A 14,815-nucleotide genomic window follows, 5' to 3' on the forward strand; every position below is an offset into this window, starting at 1 on the left:
TCTTTATTATAGTATAGAAGGAAAGCATATAAAAGAAACTAATGATTTTGCCAGCTTCTCAATCCACACAGCAATTAGGTCAGTCAGCTTTGGGCCCTTTCACTGTTCCATCAGTTGCTCTCAACCAGAGCATCTGCAAACAAGATGCTGTGCTACTATAAAGTACTAAAAGGTAGTTTGAAAGCTCACATACATTACATGGGTATTGGCTGCTTCATGTTCAGCAGTGTGTGTAATAACTATGTGTGACCTACTTGTTCCAGATGCAGAAACAACGAGCTGCTTTAACATCTGCAGTGCCCCATGCATTACACAGTACATATATTGCCAGTTGCTGCTGCTTTCCTTTCTCTTTCAGAGAAAAAGTAGATCTTTGTTCATGGCTATGTGTAAGACTTAAACATATTCGTTGCACTTGTGGTTCAAACAAACACAGAAATGGAATCAAATCATTAAAAATATGCAATCCTGCAAAGACTTGAATTTCTGCTTAACTTGAGATCATACCTAAGGCATGAAGTAAAGCTGCTGCTGCATAAATCTTCATGTGGATCTTAGTAGTCATGTCTAATAACAGTCCAGGCAAGGGTGTACAGAGGAAAGTAAAGGCACTGCAGCATGCAATCTCTGCATTGCACAGCAAGAGACGACCAAGCAGTTTACACCCTCTTACACCCGTGTCACTTATCTTAGGCCCAGCGTAGTAACAGAGCAACCTCCAGTGCCTGCCCAGAAATTAGCCTAATTCTGGCTCTGTTAACTGTTAATGTTTCATTTGGTGCATGTTCTCTGATTTAAAAGATTTTGAAATAAAAAGCAAGCAGCTGACTTCCAGTGTAACTGTTGTGACACCATGTTGAGATAACTGTAGAAATATGGTGCAGTGGGCTAAGAGGCAGTGATGCTGTAAAAATGTAGCCTAAGCAACTGGAAATTGGTCAATGAAGGATTCGCAGTGAAAGACAGAACAGGGATTTTAGAAAAAGTAAGATGACACCTACTTGTCTATATGTTTTATTTTCATTATGAACCCTGTGCTGTGAAAGGGCCAGGTCAGTGGCTTTTCTGGGAGACTGGCCAGCCAGATCTGCTCTCTGGGACAGGAGAGTTGAATAGAGAACCCAACCATGTTCCTTCGTTTGGGCTGTGGAAAGAAATGCCGTGTGAACTGGTACAAAAGTGGAAAAACTAGCGAAACACAAAACTGTAGCATGAATTGCTGTCCACAGCGCAAAGGACAAAGTTGCAGCAGTTCCAGCTGAGGTGAAAGCTTCAGGCTTACTAGAAGCTAGTGTCTAGCCATCATGTTAAGAGTCAGAAAATGAGGTCCCCAGGTGAGCATTGCATAAATGCCACAGTTCCTATCAAGTTTCTCGATGGCAAGCTACTGAGATATTGTAGGACTCTTTCAGTGGGCAGTTTCAACTTAAAGCTAGCCCAGGTGAGAAAGTGACTTTGTGCCCAACCCTAGCCAGAGAAAGATCCCCACCGTCTTCTAAAAGACCTTAAATCAAGCCAAAAAGATGTGGGTTTCCTCTTTCTTAGCAATGAGTCTGCTGAAAGAGCAAGGGAAGATATGGGAAGAAGTTAGCTTTATCTTCAGGGGAAGCTTCTCTAAGAGCAGCTTATGGTCCAGTCCTCCAGGGTAGGAGGCAGGAATGAGCGCCTTGTACTTTTAAACTGAATGTGCTACTAGTGGCTGGGCTAGAACAATGGAAAAACGATGGCTTGTTTGGCCATCTGGCGAAATAGTTTTACTCTGCATACCTTTTTTGGGGGGGGTTAGTTAAAAACAGCCATTTTTCCCAGGCAGATAAGTTTCACAAAATCACCTTACCATCTTTTCATCCTTCATCCTGTGCCAAAAAGCCTATTTAATTTTGAAGTGAGAGTGATTCCCAACTCCCTTAGGGTGATGGTTTGGAGAATTTGACCTTTCCATCCATTGACTCAACGCAGTCCTTCAGAGGCTTATGTTCATTTGACAAAGTCCTACCTTCCCAGATTCTCAGGATTTATTTTCTTAATAACATTCTTAACAAAAAAACAAAAAAACAACAAAAAAAAAAACCCAAAAAAAACCCAAACAAAAAAAACCCCAACCAACTGGTTTTAATGTAAGCCAAGATTGTCTGGAGTTACTTATACTTCATAGTGTTTTATTACCAATACACTTTGGAACACTCTGGTAAATAATTCAGCTTACACAAAGAAATTGGCTATATTTTCTCTATACATCGAGGAAGTCTGTCATGTAGACTGTATATCAGAGCTCTAAATGTTCTCAGATAAATGCAAACCCACATTGTGTTCCATCTGTACTACTCACCCAAGCAGGTCTTTTAGGGACCCTTTACAACACATCCATCTCATCCAAAAACTAGAATCCCTAACATTTGACTTTGTAATAAAAAAGATGGGTTTTATCTTTTGCAGTTACAGCAAAACTCGCTCTGTGTCCAGGGGATAATACCCTGCACAGTCATAAAGCTTATAGATTATTTTTTTTCCTTGTGCTCCTCTTTTCAGATGCTGATCCAAACTTGGGTTTCAGTGTCAGCTTATGGAAGTCAATGAAAGTTATTCCACTAACTTCACTGAAACAAAAGTTCTTTCCCGGTATCATAACCGTGGAATAACTTCTTGGTAGCCAGTGGAGCCTTTCACTGGCAGAAGCGAGAACAGACTGCTTGAGTGTAAATGCACAGTTGTTCACAGAGTGCAAGGGAATAACTTGGAAATTGTGATGATAAAAGCAGAATTTGGCTTACTGACTGCTCCTATTGCTTCAGAGGACATATTGATTTGCGGAAAGCCAAAAATAACTTCTGAGATTTTGGAGGGGTTTCTTGTCTTATCATGGTGCCATGCTCCTGTCGGAGCAAGATACAAATTCTTCTGAAATTTAAGGGGAGGAAGGCTTGTGAGACATGTAGAACTGCCATTTGTCTTCATAATTATTAGTTTGACAATGTTAGAGTTGAAAAAAGGAAAAAGCTGCAATAGCTTTAAAAGTATGGCTCAAAATAGCCAGATTTTCCTGTTAGGTTTCCATGGCGAAGATGCTATAGTTCAGCATGTGGTGTGCGGACAAGAGGCATGGCGTAGAGGGATGGGTGCTTGTGGCAGAGGAGGCTGGAGGGGTGGACTGGGAAAGGACAGAGGACTGTGGAAGCACGGAGAAAACCTAAAGCTGACTTGCAGCTAGTCCATTTTGCTGTTTGCTGGAGAGCGAGGAGGAGCCGCAGTGACTGCCCACGTGCAGGGGCTCGGGGAGGGTTTGGGGGATGCTACCTGAAGGCAGCAGGGAGGTCCTCCTCACCTGCCTGGGAGGCTGAAGCGGCACAGCCAGCACGGAGCGGGTGAATTAAACATTTATACTGCAGGGACAGCTGGAGGGTGTGTGGGGGTAGCGGCTCAACTGCATTGAGGTGGTGTGGCTGTGGGCTGTGTTCACGCCGATCTGCACGTGTCTGTCACAAGGGCGCATGTGTGTGGCTGGGCATTGAGTGCAACAGCCACAGCACCCCTCTCTCTGTTTTCAGGAAGTGCCTATATACAACCTATACGCCTGACAGCATAGCAGAGAGCAACCATTTTGTCTGCCCAGCTTAACAGGGGAGCAAATGAACCCAGGGTTGTGGTTTTTTTACTCTTCTGCCACTATCTGAGACGGCGGTTTTCAGTCCTAGGTAGGAAAAGGTAGCAGCCTTCTGAGCGCACGCCTTGATTTGCATTTGACAGAATGGTTTTGGCAGGCTGTTTTGTGTTCTTGCTGTAGTACAGAGTGTTGGGAAGATCATGCCTGGCTCCTGCCGCTTTGTGGGAGGCACACAAAAGGATCCCTTTGGGCTCTGCAAGGGCAGAGCTGTGCGCGGGTGCTGCGAGGCGAAGCCACCGCTCGGTTGTGTAACCCCATGGCTGGGAGAGCTTTGGCTGTAAAAGTGCACGTAGGGGATGATATGATAATGCACATCAGATATTAATGTGCATTGACACATAATCGTCTGCATACGTCGGGGCGTGACAGCATGAGTGAGCAAGTGCAGGGACCTTGGAGAGCAGTGCACTTTTTGCACCATTTTTTACTGGTTTTCTTTTCCCCTTTTTTGTTATTTAAAAATAAGCTTTCCTCCCTCCCTGGCCCCCCATTTAGCCAAAGTCATACCCTAGTAGTAAACTGAGTGGTGCCTTCATGACGGCCTATTTAGTCGCAATAAAAAGCCGATTGGCCTAATGCGCAATCAAGAAAGGAGTGACATTTATTGCTTCAGTTTTATGATGCTGTGAACTGAGCAAGATTTGGAGCCTTACAGTGCCTTCAGGGGGCAGGAGATCACCAGCAATGAATTGTATTTATACCTTTTCCAATTTCCTACTAGCATTTTAGCAATAAATAGACTGTGTTGTTATTGAGTTTTATGTAAGTATGTTTACGAAAGCAGGAATACAACTTTGTAGCTCAGAATTACATGTGTTGGCTAAATAGATCAGCAGAGAGAATAACTATGTAAAGCACTGGGAAAGCACTTTCCAATTTATTATCAAATGTCTTAATAGAATGCTTCATCTCTTTCATCCCACTTTATGTTAACTATTAAATTAAAACTGCATCCACTGCAGAAGGTCGGAGGCTCCTTCACACACCCATGTTGGAACATCAAGGCCACGATTTGTTCACACATCTAAGCCATTAAAAATACATCCCATGCATTAAATATGAGCCTGAGGAAAACTCAATAGGAGCTGACGTGCAGGGCTGACCTCGGCTCGCGCAGCCCCTGCGGGGTGGCAGGTGTCCCTTCCCCACAGCATCCATCTCCTGCCCTTCTCCTTTCCCACGTGCAAGTCGCAGCTAAAAGCCTGCATGAGATGTGCCCAGACGTACAGGCTTAATTGCTGTCTCTCAGCCTGCCCGTGTTGTAACGAAGCTCTCCCACGCAGAGGAGCACAGGTGCCCCAGGGATGCCCGTGCTTGTGGCGCATCCCTTTCAGGAGCTGCAGGTGGATTCCACTGCTCTCTGTCCCAGACCTGAAGAAGGTTGCTTTCATCTCGTTAGGTTGTGGGCAAGGACGTGTCCTTGAGATGGCACATTTCATTTGTTCGTTGGTCTTCATTTCTCTGGCAGCAGTACTTTTCCTTGGGGCTTGCTCCCAAAAGCAGCCAGCCACTGTGGTCACCATGAGACAGCAAAAGAAGGGGCAGCATCCCCAGCCAGTAATAATGCCTGGCCTGGTACGGCAGCTCTAACCTACAGAGCTGAGCGCTCTGAGGAAAGAGAGGGTTGCTGCTGCTCCCTCCGTCTTGCACATGCAGCCGTTTGCTTGGGCCCATCTATGGGCCGAGATCTTCTTTCATCACAGTGTGGGATTACATTGAACCGTAGACTCATTTAGGTTGGAAAAGACTTTTCAGATCATAGAGTCCAACATTAACCCAGGGCTGCCAAGGCCACCACTAAACCGTGTCCCTAAGCACTGCATCTATGTGGGTTTTCAATACATCCAGGGATGGTGACTCCACCACCGCCCTGGGCAGCCTGTTCCAGTGCTTCACCACGCTTTCGGTGAAGACATTTTACCGAATACTCAATCTAAACCTCCCCTGGCACAACTTGAGGCCATTTACTTGTCCTGCCACTTGTTACCTGGGAGAAGAGACCAACCCCAACCTGTCTGCAGCCTCCTGTCAGGCAGCTGCAGGGAGCGATAATGACACGAGGTTATCATGCCTTATTTCTGTCTGTGCAGAAGGTGCAAACAGTGCCTGAAGGAAAGCCTGGAAGTATCCTCCTAAAATTTCATTACATACCTTGACTGGCTTTTGGTTTGCAGTGTAAGTCATCTTCCCACGCAGGGTGGCCTGGAGTGCAGAGCCAGTCCGGGTGGTGCTGCCTCAGGCAGCGGGAGGCACACATGGTTGAGGGTGCAGAGCAGTTCGCGGTGAGAGGCAGTCTGATTCTGCCCATGTGGATGGAGGCTTTACAAGAAGGAATTATTTTACCATGGGCGTTTTTCTCACTAATTGCAGGAAGGCCACTCCTAAGCCTTGCCTTCCCCGCCGGCAGTGGGTGGCTCACGTGCTGCATGGGATGGGGCTTGCAGCACGCTGGTCTCTGCTAGCCTGAAGGCTACCAGCCCCTGCTCTCACTGATGAGTCCACTTTGTGCTTTCAGGAGTAGCCGCTAGTGCGGTTAACAAAACCCAGAAATTTGCCATGGGTCCCGGCTGGTGCCTCATTTCTTCCTCAACAGACCAAGCTGTCCTGCATCCATGCCAGGACCTGCAGCTAGATGCTATCCCATGCTTCCCGCCAGACATTGCAATATTCCTGCTGGCTGTTCCAGGTGGAACACTGGGATTCGTGGGAACAATTCTCATTATTCTGCTGGCTTCAAGATAGAAGCAAACAATATCAGCAGACTGAGGCACACAATACAACATTTGCGAAGGACAGCCTCAAATGTTTACAGAGGGAGAGAAACAGTCAGCAAAGCTTTGTTTTAACAGAGACCATAGAGACATGAAGGACAGTGAGTGTAGGCAAACCATAAAAAGGCATTTATTTTATTCTATGTGCTTTAAATAAACTTCACACGTTAGATACCTGCAGACGTTTGAATTGGCATGTGAACAGAATTAGAATTTTCTTCTCTAGTCACACAGCTAGGACTAGATTGAGGATTTTTCAATCGCTCTTCAAGCCCAGTCATCAGCCTTGTAATTCTCTCATTTCTCTGTTTGAGTTTAAAGCATCCAGTCTAGCAAAGAGTGCTTTACACAACTTAGTTCCTCTTAAATAGGAATGATACTTTTTAAAAAAATAAAATGAGACATTTATTTTGCCCTAAAGGTGTTAGCATACAATTCAATGTACTGTTGAGGGCACTAGAGGCATCGGGAACCCAGGTGAAGGTCATATTATAATTGGTGCTTTGAATTGTAAGAAGGAAGCAAAGGTGAAGTTTGTGACGTTTTTTGTCAAAAACTTAGTAAAGCAAGTGTTGCGGGGGGGGGGGGGGGGGGGGGGGGGGAACGCAAGGAGAATTAAGAATCAAGTTGCAGTGTCTTGCACAGCAGATTAAAGCAGTTTCCATGAGCAGCAGTCTCCAGAATGAAACCTTGAAAGCTGGTGGAGCATGGGACCAGCTCTGGGAAGAAGGCAGTGCCCCAGCAGCTCTCCCCATGCTGTGAGGTGAGGTGCCTCCAGGAGCGGTCCACAGAACCGTTTTGAAACAACCTCTGTGAGCTGCCATAACAAATGTGCTTTGAAAAATCCATATGCGTTTTTAAGCATTGCCAGTCACTCCCTGCTATTAAGCAGCAGCAGCAGCAGCAGCATGGCAGCTGCACAGCCATCGCCCGAGCACCCGACTCCGCGCTCCAGGTAGGCTCCCAGAGTATGTTGCATTTGGTATGCAAGGAAGGACATCGATAAATATATTCACCACTTTAGTGCATTTTAGCTTGACATATGTCCAGTAAAAAATATCTTGGTCTCTTGCAGTCATAAACAAAAATTTTTTTAAAATCACCTGATTATTCAGTGCTTCCTTCTCTTATGATGCTTTGGGGTCTTTCAAATCATTTTCATTATGCACTACATAATAATAAAAATCTCTAAGCAGTATGCTGATAATTCCATGCATGGTCTCTGTGATTCCTAATTGTTTGAATAACAGGATGCTGTTGAAATGCCATGCAGAAACATTGCGTCACCCTGAGGGAATCAAGCTTTTCTCCTTTTACTCCTGATGAAGATAAACATTTGAACAGCTGAAATAGGTAAAATATCCCAGGGAAGCCACTGAAAAGTAGATGTGCTAAAGCCCTTAGTGCAGAAGCTGAGCTGCAAAGGACAAAAAATAAAAATAGATTAGATAAATAAATAACATTGAATGGAAGGCACTCAAAATAAGCTGTGCTTTTTCTTCTCTTGTGATCTTAAAGCAGAAAAGAAGAAGTAGCAGGCCCGGGAAAGAAATATCGCATGCTATTTTTGTGCTGCCATTATAAAATATGTATTGTTTATTGTTCTGCACTGCAGCTAAAGTTTTGCATCAGCTTCAAAAATACAGCAAAGTTTGGTTTGAAGGAGACACGCAGTGTCTCTATTCTTTAAGCCTCTTAATGATGTTCTTAAAAGTGCGGTGATAGGATTTCAATCTCCTGGCAAGCACAGGCAGGTTGTAACAGATGATTCATAGAAAGCGTAAAATATTGTGTGCCTGAGTGCATTATCAATATATTTTATATATGTAAGTCTGTGTACCTGATGTTCAGCTGTATGTGAAACCAGGCGAGGATGCCAGGCAGTTTTATCTCCCGGCTGGAGGCATCATCAGGTGCCACCCTCCTGGGCTGTGCTCCGCGTGCTGCAGAGACCACTGCGAGGGCACCTGCGCTTGGCCCAGCTACCAGAAGGTACCTTGACTCTGTATTGAGGGTACCAGGACTTTACGCTGCAACTTACCTCTCGGTAAAATGGGTGTAATAGTACCAGGTCATTGCTGCTATAGGGCTGTCTGAGGTTATTGTAAAGCTTAATGGTGCACTGGTAAACGGGCGGAGGGCCGGAGGAAGAAGCTGGTATTTCTGTGGTCTTTTCAAGACTGATGTCAACACGGAGGTGCGTTTGATTCCCCTGGAACAGTCCCATGTAGGTGCCGGGGAGGGGGGCGCAGCTTTGAGGATGACTGATGTGGCGCTGAGGTGGGTAGCAGAGGTAACCTCTGGCTGCTCCCCGCTAAAGGGGTATCGCAGGCAGTGTGTTTTAACAAGGCACGATGCCTCAGCACACAGGCGGTCGGAACGGGCTAGCTGAGCTCCCAGAGGCTGGGTCTGCCCAGCCTGGTTAACCTTGCCAGTCCCTGCTTAGAGCTGGTTCAGATATCTCTGCGTGGTGTTGTGTTGAGACATATTAAACATACCCAAAGCTGCCTGGGTAAATGAGCGCTCCCACCAGCCTCCTGACACGCGGCTGAACCATGGTACAATGTGTGTTCGAATGTTGAGGCGTAATGTTAAGCCTGGCTTCATTTCAACTTGCCTGCTGGTAATGTCAACAAAGATGCCCTGTGTACCAGAAAGAAAAACCTTGCAGGAATCCAAATGATAGAGAAGGCATTTGGGACTGATTGCCAGGCTCTTTATGCAGGCATATACTGCCAGGTTTGCTTTAAATGGATGTTTAATGTCCTACTCGGAGGGGCAGGGGGCTTGGGGAGGACTGTACTGACAACCAACCAGAAATTTCAGTTGCTGCTCGCTGTTTTCTGGTCAAAGGAAGATAAGAAATGTCTCTGGTGGAAATATCATAAACGTACAACAACCGTGTTTTTATTTATACACTGGTTTATGGCAAAGGGAAGGCTTTGAGCTTTTTTATACTGCAAAATGCTGTTGTTTTTTTCCTTCCTTTTTTTCTTTTTGCCTGGAGAAAATATACGACATTTAAAATGATTGCAGAATGGAACATCACTTTCCCTGTAAAGTAGTGCTCACTGAGACATGGTGGGATCTCACACTTGACCAAATTAGCATATGTGCTCAAATATCAGAGCTCTGACTAGTAAAAATAACACTATATTTGCATTTTCACATTTTTAGCTCTCGCTTCCCTGTCTGTTTGGTTTTATGCCTTTTTTCTTGACTGACAATTCTCTTTGTGGCAGATTTATTGCTGTTCTGCTGTTTGGACCCTGTAATCAACGAGACACTTGGCTGAAGACGTTAGTCATTTCATTAAGTACTTTTTTGCAGATCTCTCAGACACAATTTTCTGTTGCTCTGCTTCCAAAAAGCAAATGACCCATGGCCAGCAAAGTCTGAATATGAATCTTTAATAAACAGAGGTAGTACCAACAATGCTCTCAGGTTTCCAAACTGCAGAGAGCTAATTAAAAGATGTTGAATAGGGAAGAACTGCCACTGCCATCTCGCTCTGACGAAAATGTGCCTGCATCTGTTCCCAGTAAAACCGCTCTTTTAGAAGCATTGTCTCATTTATCCTCCTTCCTTCCCATCAGAGCTACATATGAAACCTTCCTCATGCTATGTGCAGATATTGCATAGTGCTTTCTTTAAAATTATTATTCAGTAATACTTTGCTGAGAAGGGAGACTGAATAGTTGTCTTAGGATTAAAGATAAAGTGTGGAGTGGGGCTCTTTTTATCATCACTGTGTCACTAATGATTATACTTTATTCATGAACTAAGGAAATATAATTATAGCATTCCCCAACACTTCATGGGCAAAGCACCAGTCTCTCGTTTTATTGAGACGCTGCCTTAAAACGCAGTTCCTCCCTCCAGGGACAGCACTTCATAGCCATGAATCCTCTCTTCAGTGGCGTGCTCTCTGCAGGCAAAGGTACTCTCTGTGCCCAGAAAATAATACCATACATTATTTGCAGAAAAGTGGGGCGTTAGGAGCCTGTGCACTCACCAGTGTAGTTGCCTGTGCCTGGTTTATTGACCCCATCAATCTTTACAGAGGCTGATGCAACAGAAAGCCAAGTTAGCTGCTCCAGTGTGGCCGAGCAACCCGGTGCAGCACAGTGCCATCGCTGCTGGGACACAGACCCCTCTGAGCTCTGGGCAGCGGTTTTCCTGGTCAAGATCTGTGCAAGAAATCACTGCTGGTCTACCCTGTGCTCTTCTCTCATTTCCCTGGGAAGGGGAGAAGTACGCTGCGCAGGTGAAATAATGACAACCCAAAGGCACACGCGCTCCCTTGTGCTGTTTAGTATATTTACAGCAGTTACTGCCTTGACAGAAGCTCAAAGGCCGAAGCGCAGCGACTTGCACCCCGCAAGTCAGCAGAGAGGCACAAGGAGGTGCCTGTCAGCATCTTACCTGCCTCGGGCTCGGTTCAGCTCTGCCAGCCCTCCCACAGGCAGCCTCGTGGGCTTCTCCAGCATGTTAGCTGCGAGCTGCCCCTCCGTCTGCAGAGACCTTCCAGTTGTGCCTGAACATGATGTTCTCACAAGAGGGTCTGGCAAAGCCACCAAGCAGTGCTGCAGGATGCCCCTGGGGGAATTATCCCCAGATCCCCTGAGGAGGTGCCCAGGTATGCCCGTCAGACAGTCTTTTTAGTTTGTTTTGATTTTTCTTGCTTTTCTGATCACCAGCATAACTAAGTGGGTTGCTGGCTGCTCAGCTCCTCCAAGATTTTCATCATATGAAATGAAATGGAATAAAATAAACCATATAAAAGTAGTGGAATTCATCAGAGACTGTCATAATGACCTGAAAGAATAGACATAAGAAAGTGAGCCTTGTTTAATGATTGTTTATAGTGACAGCCCAAATTTTAATCAATTAACATATGAGCCCATTACTTGAAAGATGTGATGGGCCTGTGGGACAGCATTCAGTATTTCTTCCTTTCCCAAGGGAGCTGCAGGGTATCAGCTGGCATCTTGGAAGCACTTTTTCCTCACAGATGCTTTTAAAGCTGCTTTTCTGACTGCAGAAGGCATAGTTAAGCCTTACACATGTATTTGGTGTATGCTCTTGGGTACAGTTTCACCCTGTGACCCCCCTAGGAGACCTCATTGACCCTCTCACAGCTTCTTGAGCCCAAGGAAAGCTCAGTCAGCCTTTATATTGCCAAGCTTTCTTCAGCGCTGCGCTTAGGAACACAGAAACCAAATAGATTTATTGATAGAACTATAATCAGAAGCCATAGTCAGGATGATAAAATGGTCAAATGATCAAATTACTTAAAATTAGAGGCGTATTGAAGTGTCTCGGGGACCGGGAAGCTGCAGGCACGTGGCAGTGGATGCATGCTGCCAGCCCCGTGCAGGCAAGGGGACCTGCGGGGAGCCCCGGGCCAGGACAGCCAGCACCCAAAAGAGATGAGGCCGCTCCGGCTGTGTCACCTGTGGGAGAGCGAGAAGATGACAGGGCAGAGCCTGGCCTTGGCCAAATTTGCAGGTTGAGTGTGAGGAGAAGCACCAGGGCTGGATGCTAGCCAGGAGCAGGACGGGATTTCTGGGCCTGACACGTGTTGGGGCGAGGACCTCCTTGGGGCAGGGCATTCCTGTGTCCCGCAGGATCTGAACTCTGGACACTGGGACGCCCACCTAAGGTGCGCCCTGGGGGCCAAGCGGGAATGTGACGGTTTGGTTCTGCTTGTTTAGTGGGAGGCGGCCACACTTCTGCATTTTGTAATGCTTCGGGAAGTGAAGGCAGCGTTACCTATGGCTACAGGATTTCATTCAATCAAATGCATTAAGTGCTGTTCATGTTGTATTTATTACGTTGCCAGTGGATCCCGCTTAAGGATGATGTATGCTCTGTGACCGCGGGTGCCTGGGCATGCACATTTGGAGTAAATGCCCCACCTCTTTGTCAGTTATTTACTCTTCTGGAATTTGGGGGCATGGTTGAAATGGCAGACTGCTTGTTCCTCTAGTTTGAAAAAATGTGTTTGAATATACTGTCATTTTTCCTGATAAGATGAGCGCTATAAATTAAACAGAGTCAGCAACCCAGGCACATTAATCTTCCTGATGCAATCCTACCTTTAGCATTTCCTGACGTATACTTGATGTTGACTTAATTGTGCAGCCTTAAAGTAGGATTTGAGTATATAAGTGCAAAAGCAGTAAGAAACTGCAGATGCAAGCTAGAAGCCGCCCGCTGAAAGCTGTGCAAGGGGTGGATGACGCACAGATCCTTGCTGCAAGGAGATTGGGGTGACAGGTTTATTGTAGTGTTTTTTCACCGCCCTCTAGTCAGCCCCAAAAATCAGGTTTCACACAGGAGATCCTGTAAGATAGCGTCATCCCGAGGTTGTCCCTTTCTTCTGTCCCTCCCCCATGAGCAACCTGACGGTGGCACAAGTTGCACATGGTCCGTGGTGCTCATGTGGTGCGGCCTCAGTGCAGCATGCAGCTACGGAGCCCTTGCTTGGAGAGAAAGGCTGGTCTCGCAGTGAAGATTTTAGAATGGAGTTGAGAAAAACCTTGGCTCTCTTCTTACTTTTACTAAAAGAGGTTAGAAAAGTCGTTTTGGAACTTTGTTTTTTGGAAGGTATCGAAGGATGCAAATAAATGCCTAGTGGGCTCTGAAATGGTCTTTGAAATCAATGGGAGATCAGTCTCTGAGATTTCAAAAATCCCACACAAAGTGTTTGCATGCATCTTTAAGCATCTAAACACCTTTGAAAATATGTCTCTTAAGTGCCTAACTCCTAGCACAGGTTCCTACATCCCCTAGGCTTTTTTGAAATTGCATCCAGTATTGCTTAGATTTCCCCTAAAGAGCACCCTTTTGTTTTAGTTTTCTCATTGACTTAATTTTCTCTTGACTCAAGACATAATATATATTAACCTACACTCATTTTTTGTAGCAAAATGTAGGGAAGCGAAGCTGTTTCTGAGCTGGTTTATTACAAAAAAGGAGCATATGGCTGATTGTGTCCCATCTGAAATGCAAATGGTGGAGCTACGTGGAAAGAATCACTATTACTTGAGCAGTAAATGTTTCCTAATGTTTCCTAATGAAGTGAGTTTGACTAAGGTGGGAAGCTGGAAACGACTGTGGGAAGAAATGGCGATGGTTAATATCTCGGTGGAGCAGAACATTCTTATTCCGCTGATAAGGAGGTTCTTAGGAAATGGACTGGGGTTTTTTCTTATATTCCATATGTTCATCAGTGTGGGGAAATGGTTACGCAGGGAGTAGACTCTCTTCTTCCCCTAGTTATGAAATGTAATTTAATTTATAACCACAGCTTTTCACTGTTGGTCTCTTCTTGAGCTCAAGTTTTCTGTACTTTCTGAACGTTTGGGGGAAATAGACCTACCCAATGTAAAGGAGAAGGCAAGCACCAGTCCCACTGATTTTCATCGCCCTGGGCATGTTTGAAGAGGCGAGAGGCCAGAGGGGGTGATGGAGGAATCCCACCCACGCTGTCTGATTTCCTATGCTTCCTCTTTCTGCCAGCGGTTTCTCTTGCCTGTATCCCTCTGCATTTCCAGTGGTTGAAGGTGTCCAGATGTCTGCTGTGAATGGGATGTGAACTGACTTTTAAACGCTTTCTTAGATCAAGCAGTGAGGCTAGAGGCTGACATTTCCATTACTTAACTTTCCAAAGGGAAAGCTGTGGAGTCGGCGCCGTGAGGTTCAGCACAACCAGTGGGCTGGAGATAGAGCATCGGTCGCATTCCTTTGCCTTAAATGTCAGAAGGAGCCGGGAAGAGTTTAGATAGCAGCATGTGCACAATTACGTGCTCAGAAGAGCTGAAGCAGCTGCCAGGTTAGACCTCTGGCTTTGTCCCTGTGCAGGAGCACATCGGTGTTAATGCAGGCGTTGCTGAAGCTGAGCTGTCTGTTCTGTGGCGCAGTCGGGGGACAGCAGATTAGCATGCCTTTCCCTTGCCGATGCCCAAGGGTGTCTGACATCGCTAATGATAATGAAATAGGAGAAACCTAAAGAAAAAAGGCTGCAGCCTGCTGTTGATGGAAGTAATTAGGTTTCTCCATCTTATGAGCAATGCTGAGGCTTGCTGGGATCAGGGCATATCCACGTTAGTGTGTTAGTTCAGCTCCAGACCAGACTTTTGAAGTGAATGCCCCCACTGAGCTTTGGTTCACATCTTGTGGCATCCCAGATGCTCAGGAGTTTGGTCGTTGTGGCTCTGGAGATGCCCCTAAGCTCCCCGAGGACAGGGCTACCACTGCCTTACCCACACTTGCCCGCACTTTGCTCACAGCTGTGGGGGCCACCCCCTGCACAGAGCGTGTCCCCAGGCTGGGAGTGGGCGCTGACCTTCCTGGGTGACACCTGAGGAAGGCGTTT

General features: G+C 46.0%; 1 protein-coding gene across 1 annotated transcript in view; it reads left to right on the forward strand.

Moving 5' to 3' along the window:
- Positions 1–14,815, forward strand: part of TMEFF2 (transmembrane protein with EGF like and two follistatin like domains 2) — a 131,085-nt gene that overhangs the window by 81,633 nt on the left and 34,637 nt on the right. The window lies entirely within an intron of this gene.

The sequence above is a fragment of the Falco biarmicus genome, chromosome 8 (assembly GCF_023638135.1).
Source record: "Falco biarmicus isolate bFalBia1 chromosome 8, bFalBia1.pri, whole genome shotgun sequence".
Classification (NCBI taxonomy): Eukaryota; Metazoa; Chordata; class Aves; order Falconiformes; family Falconidae; genus Falco; species Falco biarmicus.